The sequence below is a fragment of the Notamacropus eugenii genome, chromosome 3 (assembly GCF_028372415.1).
Source record: "Notamacropus eugenii isolate mMacEug1 chromosome 3, mMacEug1.pri_v2, whole genome shotgun sequence".
NCBI lineage: Eukaryota > Metazoa > Chordata > Mammalia > Diprotodontia > Macropodidae > Notamacropus > Notamacropus eugenii.
This window is the reverse complement of record NC_092874.1, coordinates 204,850,681-204,867,381: the sequence shown is the minus strand read 5'-3', so window position 1 is coordinate 204,867,381 and position 16,701 is coordinate 204,850,681. Positions and strand designations below refer to the sequence as shown.

The 16,701-nt window shown below is 35.8% G+C and overlaps 1 protein-coding gene and 1 pseudogene across 11 annotated transcripts in view; one reads left to right on the top strand and one right to left on the bottom strand.

The window, feature by feature from the left end:
- The window catches only part of ERC1 (ELKS/RAB6-interacting/CAST family member 1), a 406,669-nt gene that overhangs the window by 134,124 nt on the left and 255,844 nt on the right, over positions 1–16,701 (bottom strand). The window lies entirely within an intron of this gene.
- Positions 6,951–9,792, top strand: LOC140533830 (HLA class II histocompatibility antigen, DRB1 beta chain pseudogene; annotated as a pseudogene).

Sequence of the window (16,701 nt, the reverse complement as noted above, 5' to 3'; positions counted from 1 at the left end):
TAGAAGGCAAAGAAATCCAAATCTATTCCCTCTGGATAATTCAAGAATAAGAACAATCATAGTGACATACTGTGTTACACGGTTAGGTTGAGATAGATTAAGAGCTTCATTTGATATGGACAGTGAATAGTACTGGGCTTAGAGTTAGAAAGAACTGGTTTATACTCCAGCCTCAGACAAGTACTAGCTGTGTAACCCTGAGCAAGTCACTTAGCTTGCAAATGTCTAGGACTCAACTGGGTTATAATTTGCATTGCTGAATGGAGTTCTCAAACCAGAAGATCCACAAGTAATGAAATACTTCCCAGATGATTCACAATCTAGTTTTTGGAGATCAGAAATAAATCTAGCTAAAATAATTACGAGCTTATTAGATTCCTAAAAGCTTTTTGCTTTTAATTTCCAGTATGATCTTGAAGCCTTCTCTTAGGGCTATTGAAATTAAAGTAAATTTATTTTTTAATTGTGTATACCAAAAATGTTACAAAAACTAATCATGCATGTGTTTTATGGCATTAAAACCTTACCAACAAATGCTAAAAAGGAGAAATATTAAACATCATTTGCTGAAAACAATCCAACAAAAATTATATTCAATAAAGTACTGCTTGAAGAGATTATTAAAAATTAAAATAACAAAATCCTAAAGAATTTGTAGGTCAAGGAAAAATCATGGAAATAATAGATAATTTTATTAAAGATAATGAGAATGAGGAATATACTAAAATGGTTTTATTGGAGGGGAATTTAGCCAAAAGAGTTCTAAGGTGAAAATTTATCTCTCTAAACACTTTCCTCAAAACCAAAAAGAATAGATCCAGAAATAAGGCATGCCGCTTAAAAAAAATAAGAGAAAAGCCAAAAAATTGAAAACTAAAATCTAAGTTAAAAAGAGATTAACAAAACTGAAAGCAAAAAACACTGTAAGTAATTAGGCCCTAATATTTTGAAGAAAAAATAGATAAATGACTAATTAGTTTTTTTAAAACTAGAAGGAAAATCAAGTTACTAGTATCAAAAATTTTAAAGAACTCTCACCAAATAGACAATTATTAGAAATTATTTTACTCAATTATATGTCAATAAAACTCATAACCTAAATAAAAATATGAGTTATGTACAAAAATAGCAAAATGATTAGATTAAGAAAACCAAAAATGTAGAATTGAAAAAAAACAATCTCAGAAAAATAAACTGAACAATATGTAAAAAGGAAGAAAAAGCTTCAAAAGGAAAAGAAAACCCAAGATGAGAAAGATAATTTTTATCACACAGTGACAGAACAATACATTTCAATACCCCAAAAACTGCTTGCAAGAAAAAGTCAAGGGGACCTATAAAATATCCTCTATAACACAAATATAGTCCTGATACCTAAACTAAGGAGAGTTAAAATAGAGAGCAGGGAAAAAACCTACATTATCATGTCTACAAGAAACATCGATGCAAAAAGATTTAAATAAAATTAATAATATTATTTAAAGCGGAAGACTATAACATTATATGACAAAATTTCTACACTACAGAATCACATCTGTAAGAAACTGATGCAAAAATATTAAATAAAATATTAATATGAAAATGTATCATAAAAATTATACACTATGGCCAGGAATGCAGAGTTGGTTCAACAAAAACTACATTAAAAAGTTTTTGCAAAAATAGTGCTAAAATTAGAAATAAGTAAATGGGGAAAATGTTCACTATGTTTCTCTGATAAAGGTTTCATTTCTGAGATTGGTAAGCCATTCCCGAAATGATAAAGTCAAAAGATACAAACAGGTATTTTTCTAAGGAGGAAATCCAAGCAATCAACAGTCATATGAAAAACGTTCCAAATCATGAACTACAGAAACTAAAACAACTCTGAAGTTTTACCTCACACCCATTAAACTAGCAAAGTTGACCAGAAAAAAAAAGAAAAAGAAAAAAGACAACAGTAAATGTTGGAGGGATGGTGGGAAAGCAGGCATTTTAATGTGATCTTGCTGAAGCTATGTCCACCACTCTGGAAAGCAATTTGGAGCTATTAAAAAAAAAAAGACTATACATTCTGACTCAGTGGATACCACTACGATGCTTAGAACCAAAAGAGATAAAATAAACAGAAAAAGCACCAAGATGTACATTTTTAGTAGCTCTTTTTTTGGTAGCAGTAAACTGTACACACAAAGAAGGATGCTTTGGGAAATCCCATCCCCATTGCACTGGGGAATGACTAAAAAAATGACAATATATGAACATAATCGATTATAATTGTGCCATAAAAATATGAAATGGATAGTTTCATAGAAACCTTAAAAATACTTGCAGGGACAGATACAAAGAAAGCAGAAGCAGGGAAACAATTTCTGCAATAACAACACTGCAAAGATAAACAGCTCTGAAGGACTTGTGATCTCAAACCAATGCAATGAACTACAGTTTCAGATAAATGACGAAGTACACTACCCATTGCCTGAGATAGAAAACATGCAGATTAAATATATATTTGGTCACGGCCAAGGAGGGAATTTGTTTTGTCTGACTATGCATATTAGTTATAATTAGTTTGGAGTTTCTTTTCTCCTCACTAATTTGAGGTGGGGAAGTGGAGAAGGAGAGAAAATAAGTGTTTGTTAATTGAAAATTGCATCTATTTTTCTTCATTGGATTGATGGTAGCCTCCTAGGAAAAACTGGTCAATACACTAAAAGTATTTTTACTTTTCCTTCTGGGTATATGGAAAAAAGGGGAGGTTTGAGCTATCCTCCTTGTTTATGCTGGTATCAATAAAGTTGGCCATGGTGTTTACCCCAGAAACTTTTAGTTATAAAAGAGACCAGCATGGCAATATCACAACACATTCCATTCATAAAAATCAAACTGACGCATCTACTTTAGAAATGTGCAGACAACAGTAGAGGCAAGAAGGTACAATGTTTCATTGCATTCAGAAGTTTGTTGCAGCTTTGTAGGCCGTGTACAGTGAATTATATAGTGAGCCATATGCATAATAAACATTGCTTGCCTTTGTTTATTGTTGTAAGTTACAGACAGAAAGATCTATATGTATATATGTGTGTGCATATACAGATGTATCTGAATGACAGGGCTATACAAAGGATGATGCTTTAGAAAATTTGTGCACAGAAACAGTAAGCTGAAATAAATATTAACAAATGTGAAAAATTCCAGAAGCTTAAATCTTTGAAAGAGAAATATTTTAAACAATTACCTGGGAGAATTTTCAGCAAGCACAAAAAGATATGTCTCATCCAATTGGCAATGTAATTGGGGTGGGAGGTGGGGGACTTTTCTCTGACCATATCTTAAAAGAGTTGAGAAATACGGTAGAATTAAATGTACTTAATTGTGTGCAGGATTTAGAAACTCAGAGCAAGAAACATTACTTTATAGCCTATAAATTTATTTACAGGATATTATATATTACATATATTATTTATTTACAAATATCATATATAATTTATTTACAGGATATTACATATTTCTTCCTTTTGTTGACTTTCTTCCCTTATGCTGCCCCCCAAAATATTCAGTAGCAAATTGTCATTAATAACCAATAATACAAAACTATCCTTAGAAGCAAGGGGGTTAGATATATTCTTTTTTTTCTATTGCAGATGTCTAGCACTCCTTCAATGTGCCTCCCCTCCCCCACAAAAGGGGCCTGTTCCAGAAGAAAGCTGAGTAATAAGAGATAGATAGTTTATACAATATCTCTCTGTATTTGGGAAACTCCACCAACCCCTGACCAAGTCTAATTTAATTTAGTACAACAAACATTTATTAAGCAATTGCTGTGTACAAGACATAGTTCAGGACGCGGGAGGATAAAACCTGCACACACATGTAAACACAAAACCAATGTAAAACGACGGCTTCCTCTTAGGAGAAGATCGCCTTTCGTTTACATCTTCTCTATCTTGTAAGGCGTGTTGTCTCCCTCGTTAGACCGTGATCTCCTCGAGGGCAGGGACCATGTTTCTGCCTTTCTCTGCATTCCCCAGAATTTAGCACAGTGCTTGGCACCAAGTAAGCTCTTAAATGAACACTTGGTGTTGATGACAATGATGTTGATAATTTCACGGTGATAATGCTCAAAAGAGAGAAAGCACTAAGAACTGTCTTCAGTAGCTGTATCTAATCTATGCTTTGACAGAAACTAGGAAAGATATCAGCGGAAAGTGAGGGGGGAATGCATTCTAGACATGGGAAGGCCACCTATTCAAAAGTACAGAGGTGGTACATGGAATGAATAAAGTATACAGGAACAATCTAATTTGATAGAAATGGAATGCAGAGGAGTAACATGAGACAAGACTGGAGAAACAGAGGGTGCTAGATTATGAAGAGATTTATATATACAGGGTTGAAAAAAACCCTAAATGTTGTTCTAGAGTTTATCAGAATGACTGTCTGATGAGGCTTTACAAATACCTGAGGAAAGGAGAAAAGCTAGATAGAAAGGAGAAAGGGAAAGACTTACTAACTGAATGCAGAATTTCAGAGAATAACAAGGGGAGATAAAAAGGTTTTCTTAAATAAAGCAAAGAAACAGAAGAAAACAATAAAATGGGAAAGACAAGAAATCTCTTCAAGAAAATTAAAGATATCAAGGGAAAATTGCACACAAAAACGGGCATGATAAAAGAGAAAAATCATAAGGATTTAAGAGAAACAGAATAGATTAAGAAAAGGTGGCAAGAATACATAAAAGAAATATACAAGAAAGATCTTAATATCACCAATGCTCTTACTGATCTAGAGCTGTACCTCCTGAAGACTGAAGTCAAGTGTGCCTTAGGAAGCACTGAAAACAATAAGGTTAGTGGAGGTGATGGAATTTCAACCAAGCTATTTAAAATCCTAAAAGATGTTGCTGCTAAAGTGCTGAACTCAATATGGCAGCAAATCTGAAAAACTCAACAGCCGCTACTAGGGTGGAAAAGATAAGTTTACAACTCAATCCTAAAGAAAAGTAATGCCAAGGAATGTTTAAATTATTAAACAATTGTACTCAATTTCACCAGCAAGGTTATGTTTAAGATTTCTGCAAGCTAAGCTAAAGTAATATATGAACCAAGAATTACCAGAATAGCAAGCTGGTTCTCAAAGAGGCACAGAACTAGAGATCAAATTGCCAAAATTTGCTGGATTATGGAGAAAGGAAGGGAGTTGCAGAAAAATATCTACTTTTGCTTCACTGACTACACTAAAGCCTTTGACTGTATGGATCACAACAAAATGTCTAAGTCCTCAAAGGGATGGGAGTACTAGGTCATATTACTTGTCTCCTAAGGAAACTATATGTGGGCAAAGAAGTAACAGAACTGAACATGGAACAACTGATTATTTTAAGACTGGAAAAGGCATAGGACACCTTACTGTCACCTTATTTATTTAAATGATATGCAGAGTACATCATGCAAAATGCCAGGTAGGATATATCAAAATCTAGAATCAGGGTTGCCAGAAGAAATAGCAACAATCTCGGACTTACAGATAATACCACTCTGATGGCAGAAAGGGAAGAGGAATTAAGAAGCCTTTTGATGAAGACAAAAGAAGAAAGTGTGAAAGCTGACTTGAAGCTTAACATAAAAAGAAAAACCAAACCGAAAAATGTCCCCACAAGATCTTAGCAATTGGTCCTATTACTTCCTGGCAAACAGAGGAAGAAAAAAATGGAAAGAGTGTCAGATTTTATATTCTTGGACTCAGGAGGTCACTGCAAATGATGACCATAGCCAAAAAATTAAAAGATACTTGCTCCTTGAAAAAAAAGCTATGACAAATCTGGACAGTGTTCTAAAAAGCAGAGACATCATCTTGCTGGCAAAGGTGGATATAGTCAAAGGTATGGTTTTTCTGGTACAACGTATGGCTGTGACAGTTGGAATATAAGGAAAGCTGAATATCACAGAATCAATGATTTCAAATTGTGGGGCTAGAGAAAACTATTTTTAGAGTCCCTTGAAGAGCAAGTAGTTCAAACTAGTCAATACCTAAAGAAATTAATTCAGGCAATTCACTGGAAAGTCAAAACTGAAGCAGAAGCTTAAATATTTTGGCCACATAATGAAAAGATGGGGCAAAATGGAAAAGACCCTGATGTTGGGAAAGACTGAAATAAAAATGAAAAGTGGATGGCAGAAGATGAGATGAATAGATAAGTGCCATGGAAGTAATAAACATAAACTTGGACAGACCACAAACGACCTTTGGGGGATAGAAGGGTCTGGTTGCCATAGACCATGGGATAATGAAGACTCAGACATAAATGAACAACAAATAGGGAACCACTGATAATTGGAAGTTTTGAAACTGCCACTGGTGGAGCTGTGACAGAGCACCAATTAAGGAACAATAAGTGAGAGTAAGGATCCTGTTAAAGAGATAACATGAATTTGTGGCAGATTTCTTCCAGTACCACTGTCTAGGGCAGGAATTCTTAAACTTTTTCCACTCACAACCCCATCACAACCCACAGTTTAAGAAGCACAGATCTAGGGAATAGAAGCAGAGGAAGGAGAGGGTGAGGGCAATCCAGGATTGGTGATCAGAAGGTCATGAACAACAGTAGGACACAAGACAATAATCAGTGATTAGTTGTATAACTACGTAATCATCAGTGTATAGTTCAACAGTGAGACCATGAGGAAAAGAGAGTGAGGAAAATGAAACTACTGATCATGGGAATTTAGGAAATTGAAGAACTGGAACGTACAGGATTTGAGGGGAAATAAGTCTACGAAAGATTTTAGAACTCCCATCAACTCGGTGACCACTCATTACTTCGAAAAACTCATTATAGAGATTTTTATATAAAATAACTAAAAGATGCATAAAATATCCAGGATCAATCCACCCAAGTATACAAAATACATAGTTTCAATTATAAAATGTTTCTTAATTTGCTGGAGGAATATTCAGCACTCATGGCTGGGCTATGCTGAAATGATAAAAATGACAATATTACCAAAATAATTTATAGTGGTAATGTTATACTAATTAAATTATTAATAGAATATTTTTCAGACCTTAATAACAGAATTCAATTAGAAAAATTAAAGACCTAGAATATTAAAATAATGAAAAGAGGTAAGAAGGAGGAGGAATAACACTTTCAGACCTCAAACTATATTATAAAGCAGCAATCATCAAAATTATCTAGAACTGGTTGAAAAAAATGATAACTCAATGGAAGAGACTAGACAAATAAGAAACAATGGAACTCAAACTTGAAAACATAAATTATTTAGGAAAAATTCCCTATCTGATAAAAACTGCTGGGAAAGCTGGAAAGCACTCTGCCAGAAAATCAGACTAAGACCAAGATCATATGGCATATTACGTAATACATTTTAACTGGATACATGCCCTTAATATTAAAGATCACATTATAAAAAAATTAGAAGAGTAGACAACTTTGTCATTGTATCAGATATACTGATTTTTTTAATCCCCTCTAAAAACTTTTATTATATTACTCCCAAAACAAACACGCAAGCAAGCAAACAAGGTGAAAAGTGAAAAGCACTACCCTTACAGTACAAAAAGTCACACCACTATAGGTAATACAGCTACAACTGCAAATGAAAAATGAATCCATGAGGCCACAACCTTAGACATCCTAATCCTAACATTTAATGGTATTATACTTAACTCCAACTAATAAAAGGCAATACTGATGAATATAGGAAATGAAAAATAAAAAAAATCACCACTATGATAGTATATTAGCAGGAGATAGCTGGGATATTTGTCTTAAAGCAATTATCAGTAAATCTGAAAACTGTTAAGATGAAAGAAAATTATTTGAAAGTTTCTTCCCTTGTACGGTTTTTTGGGGGGATAGGAGAAAGTTTTAGGATTTGCCATTTATTATCTACCATAGATGATAAGCTTATCTATACTTCTTCCTCTTCTGAACTTATAAAGAATGAGGGCTATAGCAGTTGATCCTTATGAAGTGAATAAAGCCATGGAGAAACTGAGATCAGGATCAATATCCACCAAAGATTCTCAGTTGCCAGTAATAACCCATACCCTACCTTCAGCAGAAGAACCCATTAAGATTTCCAGATGTTCTGCAGCCCAACCATTTCCATACTTCTACTGATTCATTTGCAGTTTTGCATAAATTGCTGTTTTGGTTTGGCTGCAAAGATTTTCTTCTATGATATACAAAATATCTTCTGTATAGAGTCTCTAAAATAATTACATCATCACTGTATTATAACCAAAAAGAAGATTAATGATTGAGTTTTATTTTAATATAGCTATGATTAATCCCAATTTTATTTAATTTGTAAACTTCTCTAAAATTCCATGATCTGGGAGGGCCGGGGTGTCCGCAGGGCTGACCCTCCTCTCTGTGTCCCCCCCAGAGCACTTCATGGAGCAGGTGAAGGGCGAGTGTCACCTTGTGAACGGGACGCAGCACGTGCGGTACGTGCTCAGATACATCTACAACCGGCAAGAGTACGTGCGCTTCGACAGCGAAGTGGGGGCGTTGGTGGCGGTGTTGGAGCTGGGGCGGCGCAGTGCTGAGTATTACAACGGACTGAAGGATGAACTGGAGCCGAAACGGGCCGAGGTGGACCGCCACTGCAGGAACAACTACGAGATTCTTGAGCCCTTCTCAGTGCGCAGTCGCGTTGAACCCGAGGTGATTGTGTATCCATCAAAGTTGGCTCCCCTGGGACACCACAACCTGCTTGTCTGCTCTGTCACTGGTTTCTATCCTGGGGACATTGAGGTCAGGTGGTTCCTGAATGGGCAGGAGGAGACAGCTGGGGTTGTGTCCACAGGCCTGGTCAGCAATGGAGACTGGACTTACCAGATCTTGGTGATGCTGGAAATGACCCCCAAGCGTGGTGATGTCTACTCCTGCCAAGTGGAGCACTCCAGCCTTCAGAAACCTGTCATCTTGGACTGGAAAGCACAGTCTGAATCTGCCCAGAGTAAGATGCTGAGTGGAGTTGGGGGCCTCGTGCTGGGGCTGATCTTCTTTGGGGTTGGCCTCATTGTCCACAAGAGGAGTCAGAAAGGAAATCGTGGTTCACAACCAACAGGGTTCCTGAGCTAATCCCTGAGCCTATGTCCCCTGGAACTGTTGAATCACAAGCCTCCCTCTCATGTTTGGAGGCTCCTGCTTGTGCCCAGATCTCCAGGAATTAGCTTTACTGACCCCTTCCTTGACATAACTCCTTCCATGTACCTTTGACTGGCTGGACTCTTGGTATTTCTCCAAGAGAGCTTCAAAGACCCCCTCCACCCTCCTTTGTTTTTTTTAATCCATTTTTGTCCCTTGAACCTTCAACCAAGAATTACAAGACTGAGAATCAACTAGTGCTTCACGGCACGGAGACAAAGTGAGGGGAGCAGAGGAGGAAACTTCAGCATTTGGGACTTGTAGATTCTGTCAAAGTGTGAAATCCCTCCGGAGGTGCAGATGGCAATTCATCCACACCTTTTCATCCTGAGGACCTCTTGTTCCTACAGAAGTTGGTCAATCAACAAGCTAGTGACCTTCCTGATATTATGTAGATACCAGTGCCCTCACAAGCTGTATGCCCAGAAACCTTTAACTTTCCCATGTGATGGGCCCCCTCATTCTGGTGATCCATCTCTCTGATGACTCTTCTGTGACTTCTGCTCAGTTCTTATTTGATGATATTCTGTCGCCTGTGCTGGCCTATCCTGTGCCTCTCCATGGCACTTTTAAAAAATTAAAGGTTTAGTAATACAAAAAAAAAATAAAAAATAAAAAATAAAAAAATAAAATTCCATGATCTGGCAAATGGAAAGCAAACATTATACCACGGTACTTAAGTTATTCTGGACTTGCCAATTTGTTTTGTGCTTGATTTGCCATAAAAGTCATAAAATTTTAGTCCAAAAATCAAGAGTATTTTTGCAGGCAAAGGCACAAATATTACATATATTTTTCATTTTTACTTTCATCCAGTAATTCAAAAGTTACTTCTATTCATGCTACTACTATAAAATCACAATTCTAATTGGAATTATCAGTTGTATATCACAGTGTATTATCACTACCTTTGATTCCCACACATTAATTTGGCCAGAAATAGAGGTACAGACTGTACAGATGATCAGACTGTGTTTCTGAATCAGAGAGAAGAGAACCAAAAAAAATTTTTTTAAGTCAACACATACAACTTTAAAACATTTTTGTTTTAACCTTTGACTTTTTTCCTGTGAAGTCAAACTTACATGGGTAATTTTAGTATGACAGATTAAAGTTCAAAACTGTCTATGATTTAAGCACTTCCAACAGTTAATTTACCACTGATTCTGGAAAATGGGAAATTAAGAAAAACATAAGACTTTTTCACTCCTTCCTAAAAGAAAAAATTTAAACCAATGTAAAAGAATACCTAGAAGAGTTGACCCATCCATGATATTATGACACAAAAAATCCGCATACCTATTTAATTCTTAGAATTCTATCACCAAAGCCATTAGTCCCAATTTTATGGTATTCATGGAGAAAACTGAAGCAAAATACTCTGTTCAATGGAATATTAAAAGTTCCTGAGATGGAGGAAAGATGGCAGAGTAGAAGGAAGCAGTACAGCAAGTCCCCCCACAAAACCCTTCCATAAAAAAACACTCAACCAAATAGATCTAGAAAATGCAATAGACACATTCCTGATAGGAAAATCTAAGAAAAAGTAATGATGAGTCATTTTTCCAGCACAGGGAGGCAGAGCAAGACACAAGGGACATCTGTGGACACTGGCGATGGGTCTGATATAGCATACAGAATATTCCAGCAAGCAGGGAGAGGCTGTGAACCAGGCCAAATAGTCCCAGACCTTTATGGAGCACTATTATAGGGACAGGTGTGAAATTACACTATTTGGGTTCCTAGTCACAGATCCAAGGATGAGCGAAATTATGCCAGGGCCCTAAACTCCTCCTGAGTACCTGACATGAAATCCAAAGTCAGGAGATAGGCTAGAAGAATGAGCAAAAAAATAGTATCACAATAAAAAATTATCATAAAACAGACACGCAAGACACAGACAAAAGAAGAGAATGATTCCAAAATATCTACAAGCAAAGCCTCAGAGAAAAACACAGCTTGGATACAAATTCAACTAGAATTCCTGAAAGAAATGACGCAAGGATTTTTTTAAAAAGAGTTAAAAATATTTTTATCAATAAAATGAGAGGAAAAAATTGGAAAAGAAATGAAAGCTATGGGAGAAAGAAATGGAAAGGGAATTAATAACTTGGCATAAGAAAACAAACTCCTTGAAAAAAGAATGAATCAAACAAAAACCAATGACTCCATGAGACAACAAGATACATTTTTAAAAGGCAAAAAGATTTTAAAAAACCCCAGAAGAAAAATAAGGTATTTCCTAGCAAAAACAACTGACCTAAAAAAACAGATCAGAGGAAAAAATTAAGAATCATTGTGCTCTCTTGAACACAATGGCAACAAGAGCTGAGATTCCATATTTCAAAAAATCTTAAAACAAAGCTACTAGATTTCTCTGAACCAGAGGGCATAGTGAAAATAAAAGGGATCCAATTAGTTACTTCTAAAAAGAAACTCCCAAATGAAGGTATATTACCTCCCAAATCCAGAGCTTCTAGGTCAAAGAAAAAATATTGAAAGCACCCAGGAAGAAAGAATTCAAGTACTGAAGAGTCAGGTCAGGATTATTTCCAATTGAGCAGTTACTTCTATAAAGAAAGAGAAAGTTTGGAATACCACAGTTCAGAAGACAAGATATATAGATATATATGCTTTCAACCAAGAGTAACTTAACTCAGCAAAACAATATAACTCTAAATTAAAAAAAAAACCCCACGAACAAATAATGATAAAGAACTAACAACGATAAGCTGCTTATTTTCTAATATGGGGAGATTTTACAAGTGGCCCTTTGAACTCTATCAAAAGGAATCTAATTAGACTACGCCTGGGAGTGAATCTGTTATATTTTGATGATCTTCAAAGAAGAATGGAAACGGAGGGAAAGAAGAATATAATGGGGATGGGAGGGAGAGAAGGAATGTTAAGAAGTATAATGGCAAACAAGACGTAAGGGGCATCTAGGTGGACAGAACGCCAGGTCTGGAATCAGGAAGATATGAGTTCAGATCTGATCTCAGACCCTAGGTGGTGACCTTGTTTGCCTCAGTTTTTCATGTGTAAAATGAGCTGGAAAAGCAGATGGCAAAGCACTCCAGTATCCTTGCCAAGAAACCCCAAATGGGCTCACCAAGTGTTGGACATGACTGAGACGACAGAACAACAAAAACGCAAGAAGAAGAAACAAGGAAAAAGGAGGAGGAAGCTGCTGACACTTGAACCTCTCTTGAAAATAGATGAAAGAAAGGAAGAATACATACACAGAGTTGGGAAGAAAAATATATTTCAACAGACATATGGGAGGGAAAGGGGAAAAAGGAGAAGGGGAATTTGGAGGGAAGGTATATCAGTGGAGCAATCAGTCTCAAGCAAAACAAACTCTAAAGACATACAAAAATATTTATAGCTCTTTTTGAGAATGTAAGGGGGTACCCATTAATTAGGGGATAGTTGGACAAATCATAGTATATAAATATGAAGGCATACTACTGTGCTATAAGAAACTATGAAGGTTTCAGAGAAATCTGGGAAGATGTATAACCTGATGCAAAGTGAAAAGAACAGAGCCAGAAAGAACAATAAAGACAACAACATGGTAAAGACAAACAACTTTTAAGGAATTGGGAACTCCAATCAGTGTAATGACTAAGCATGATTCCAGAGAACTAATGATGAAATGTGCTCCTACCTGCTGACAGAGAGGTGAAATAATCACAATACAGTCTCAGACAGCTTTTATTAAAATTTTTTTTGAACATGCACACATGACCAATATAGAAATTTGTTTTGTTTGACAGTATCTTTGTGACAGGAGCTATCATACACCCCATGCTGTCTTTCTAGCGGTGACCTGAAGAGTATCTACATTTTGTCCTTTCACTCCAATAATTTGGGTTGCTTTCTTTTTATCATTTTTAAAAATATAGAGTAATTCAGGTTTATGTTTCCTTATGGCTTTTGGGGTTACGACATGATGGTTATATTCTTTCTCTGTCTCCCCTGTTTTCTTGGTCACTAGTTTTTGAGAGTAGATATCTCACCTGGTCTTCCAGTTTTGATATCAGTTGACTTGCCTCTATTTAAAAAAAAAAGTTCTATTATTTGAATTGCTAAGCTATGTTTATTGCATCTTTTTTCTTGAAAATGTCTAAAACTTGACTAAGTTTTCCCAACCAATCTTCCGAATTATTTATAGTTATCCCTTCTACACTGCAACTTTTCCCCATCACTGTTCTGATATATCGTGGATTGGTAAAAGAACTCAAAAGGGAATTTTGGAGAAGTTTTACAGAAGCCACAGAAGACATATGAAGGCCAGCAGATGACAGAGAAAAAGTTTAGAAACTCAGAATGAATAAAACATATGCATAGTATTGTACAATGTCAACATATTCTAAATTTTAATACAACAATTCAGACTTCTCTGGTATGAAGGGAGGGCCAAAAAATTTTATGCCGATGTTCTAGATCATGGGGGTACCACACCCCTGACCCTGGTGACAGAAAAGATAACTATTCCAATCCTATCTCTTCCTTCAATTCTCTTATTGGGCTTTCCACCACAGTAGTCAGGAAATCAATATTTATGAAGTGCCCTACTGTGTACCAGACACAGTGCTTAGTGCTAGGGATACAAACATGAAAAACTTCCTATCCAGAAGGAGCAATACTGGGCTGGGGGAGAGGAGGGCAGGAGAGAGTTTGGAAGTGGGGAGGTGGGAGAAGAAGGAAGGTACCCAGTATAGGATATAGTGCAAAGGAGTGCAGTTGGTAAAATCTCGAGAGATGGGGTACTGATGAGTACTGAGGGTACTGTTAAGGTGCGGGTACCAAGGCTGATACCATTTAAAAAGATGATGAAGTTTCCTGGCCATGGTAGATTGCAGTAGCAGAAACCACACTGCCCAGGAAGCAAGCTTGGGACTAAAGATAGTCAGTGGAGACAACCTTGAGGAAAATGACCATAGGCAGCAAACATTAGAGCCACCTGCTCCATATCCACAGTTTCACAGGCCTCTCTCTCTGTGCAATGTTCCAGAAGGGATTTCAGTTCTTGCTACTATTTCCACTCAACAAGCTTTAGAGTCACTCCTCTCTGGAATTTTAGCTGTAGCTATTGCAAAATTCTTTTCTTCTGTAGGTTGATCCTGGGATTATTTTACCTAAAAAACTTATTTAAGTGTGTATGGAGGCTTTTTGATTTGTTTTCTTACTCTTTCAGTCTTCCCACTAGTTATTCACTAACATCACACTCTTTCTAAGCAGATTTAACTCCAGAACTTCTCCTTGTTGAGGAGTAGAGGAATCAAGGGGAGCATCAAGGAAGGGTGGCTAGTAAATGTCCTTGATGGTTGTCCATCCAACAGGAGTTATTTCAGTCACTGGTTAAGTCAATGAGAGGGTTATATTAGATTATCTTTGAGTTACATTCCAGTTGTATTATTCTGATATTTTAGACCATGATTTGTATATCATCAGGAATATTCACCCTAAATCAATGCCTTATACAATAGAACACAAATGTTCAGAAAGAGTCCTTTCAACCAGTGATGTATTGTTTTCAAATATGAAACTAACAATGACATTTGGTAGGATAGGAAGAACATGGAAAAATGCCTGAATTATAGGTAGTATAGAAGCTTAACTGTAAAATTACTTATGCATCATAATAATGACACTTCTTCATAAGTTTCCCTTGACTGAAATGGCTTGGAGAAAGTCTAATCAAGGACTGTCCTGAGGCTGAAAGAGTACTTGTCAGAGTACTTGAAAGAAGCTGAGAAAGGTGATTTAAAGAAAAAATGAACATGAGTGCTTTTATTAGCCTTTCCCAATTTAGTGAAAAAGGAAGACTTATCATGACTCTCTTTACTCTTTCACTGACTGAGCTCTTCCTAACTCCAACACTGCCTTACATATAAATGTGCAATAATTATTGAAAGCCTGATTTCCACAGCTATCAGTGCAATCTAAATGATTTTATATGGATTACTGAATCGTCTTTATTTTAGTCTTTCCCTGCTCTGATGCATTCTACAACAAAAATTTCCTTCTATGAATCAAAAAAAGTCTTAATACCTAAAGCAATAAAGGAGAACAAGAACCAACAGTGACCAACATCATTACTGCATACTAATTTGAAAATTTTAAAGAAAATCCTGGCCAAAAAACTCCTCAAACTATTGCAATTTGTCCAAAAAAAAGTTCATGGTTATCTAGCTAGATTTCTAACAAGGACAGCAAGGAAGATTCAACATCAAGAAACCAATGTAATCAATCATAATAAAAACAAAAATATTCACAACCACATGATTACATCAATAGTTACAGAAACAAGTCTTTGGCAAAGTACAACACTTATTTCTGTCAAAAATACTACAAAGCACATGCATAGGAGAATCTTTTGCAATGGATATTTTCTGTTGCTGTACAGATGGGATTTAAAGCTACTACTGTTCACATAATAATGTGTGAATATAATACAGCACAACAGAGTATCTTCCCTTGGAACATTAGTCCAAATTTCAGAAATACTTAAGTTATTTCCAAATTGATTCTCAAGTCACTATTTCAATAATTTGCTTTAAAATGCTGAAATGAGTATGGAAGAAAATAGTGTATGTCACAATTCTTATGACTGCAACTGAAAACCAAAATTTCTCAATGTATTTTAAGTCAAATTCCAAACAAGTCAAAGAAATTACGGATTTATTAAAATGAACCTATAGTAGAGAAAGAGTCACTGTTAGGACTGATATAGGCTACCAAGAGATGTTCTATTACAGAAAAAAATGGCTTTGTAAATGGCACTAGAAAATTTCTTATGTTTTTAAAAAGAAAAACAAGGGGTTGGTGGTTATTAGTATAAAATACGTTCCTGTTCTGGTTTGCTTTGGAAAGTGAAAAAGTAAGGATAAGTCCAAAACCATGGAAACCTGTTGTGATGATACTGCTTCAAAAAATGCAGGATTTGAGGTTTGGGTTTTTCTTTTGGGCTTGGAGAGAAACTAATTTTTTGGACATGGTCAATAAAGGAATGAATTTTGCTTGACTATGCATATTGGCTACAAGGGTTTCATTTTGTTTTTCAAAGGATGGTGAGGGAGATGGAAGGGACTGAAAATAAGTCGCTGTTTATTTTAAAAAAGGATTTTTTTTTAAAAAAAGAATACATTCTCTTTTCTTAAAAAGAAATATGCAAAATATGCAGAATAATTCTAATTTCAGGGTCTGAGAGCATAAAAATATTAAAGAATTCTGTGGAGATCAAAGATTGATTTATAGAGAGAAAAAAGGATGGTAGGTGAGAATATAGGCTGGGCCACCTCAAGCTCATGTCATAAAGAACAAATTTTTTTTCAACATCCATCAAAATCAACTGTCTCTTCAATATCTTGGCTGTGTTTGAGGAGAAGAAAGATAAGGCCTGATTTATTTCTTTTTTGGGGGTAATCAATCCGTAGAGTTTGACAGTAGCTGACTTTTGTCAAAATACTGAATGATAAAAGAGATGAGCTCACCCATTTTATAAATTGTCTCCTGGGTTGCAGCTGCTTTTG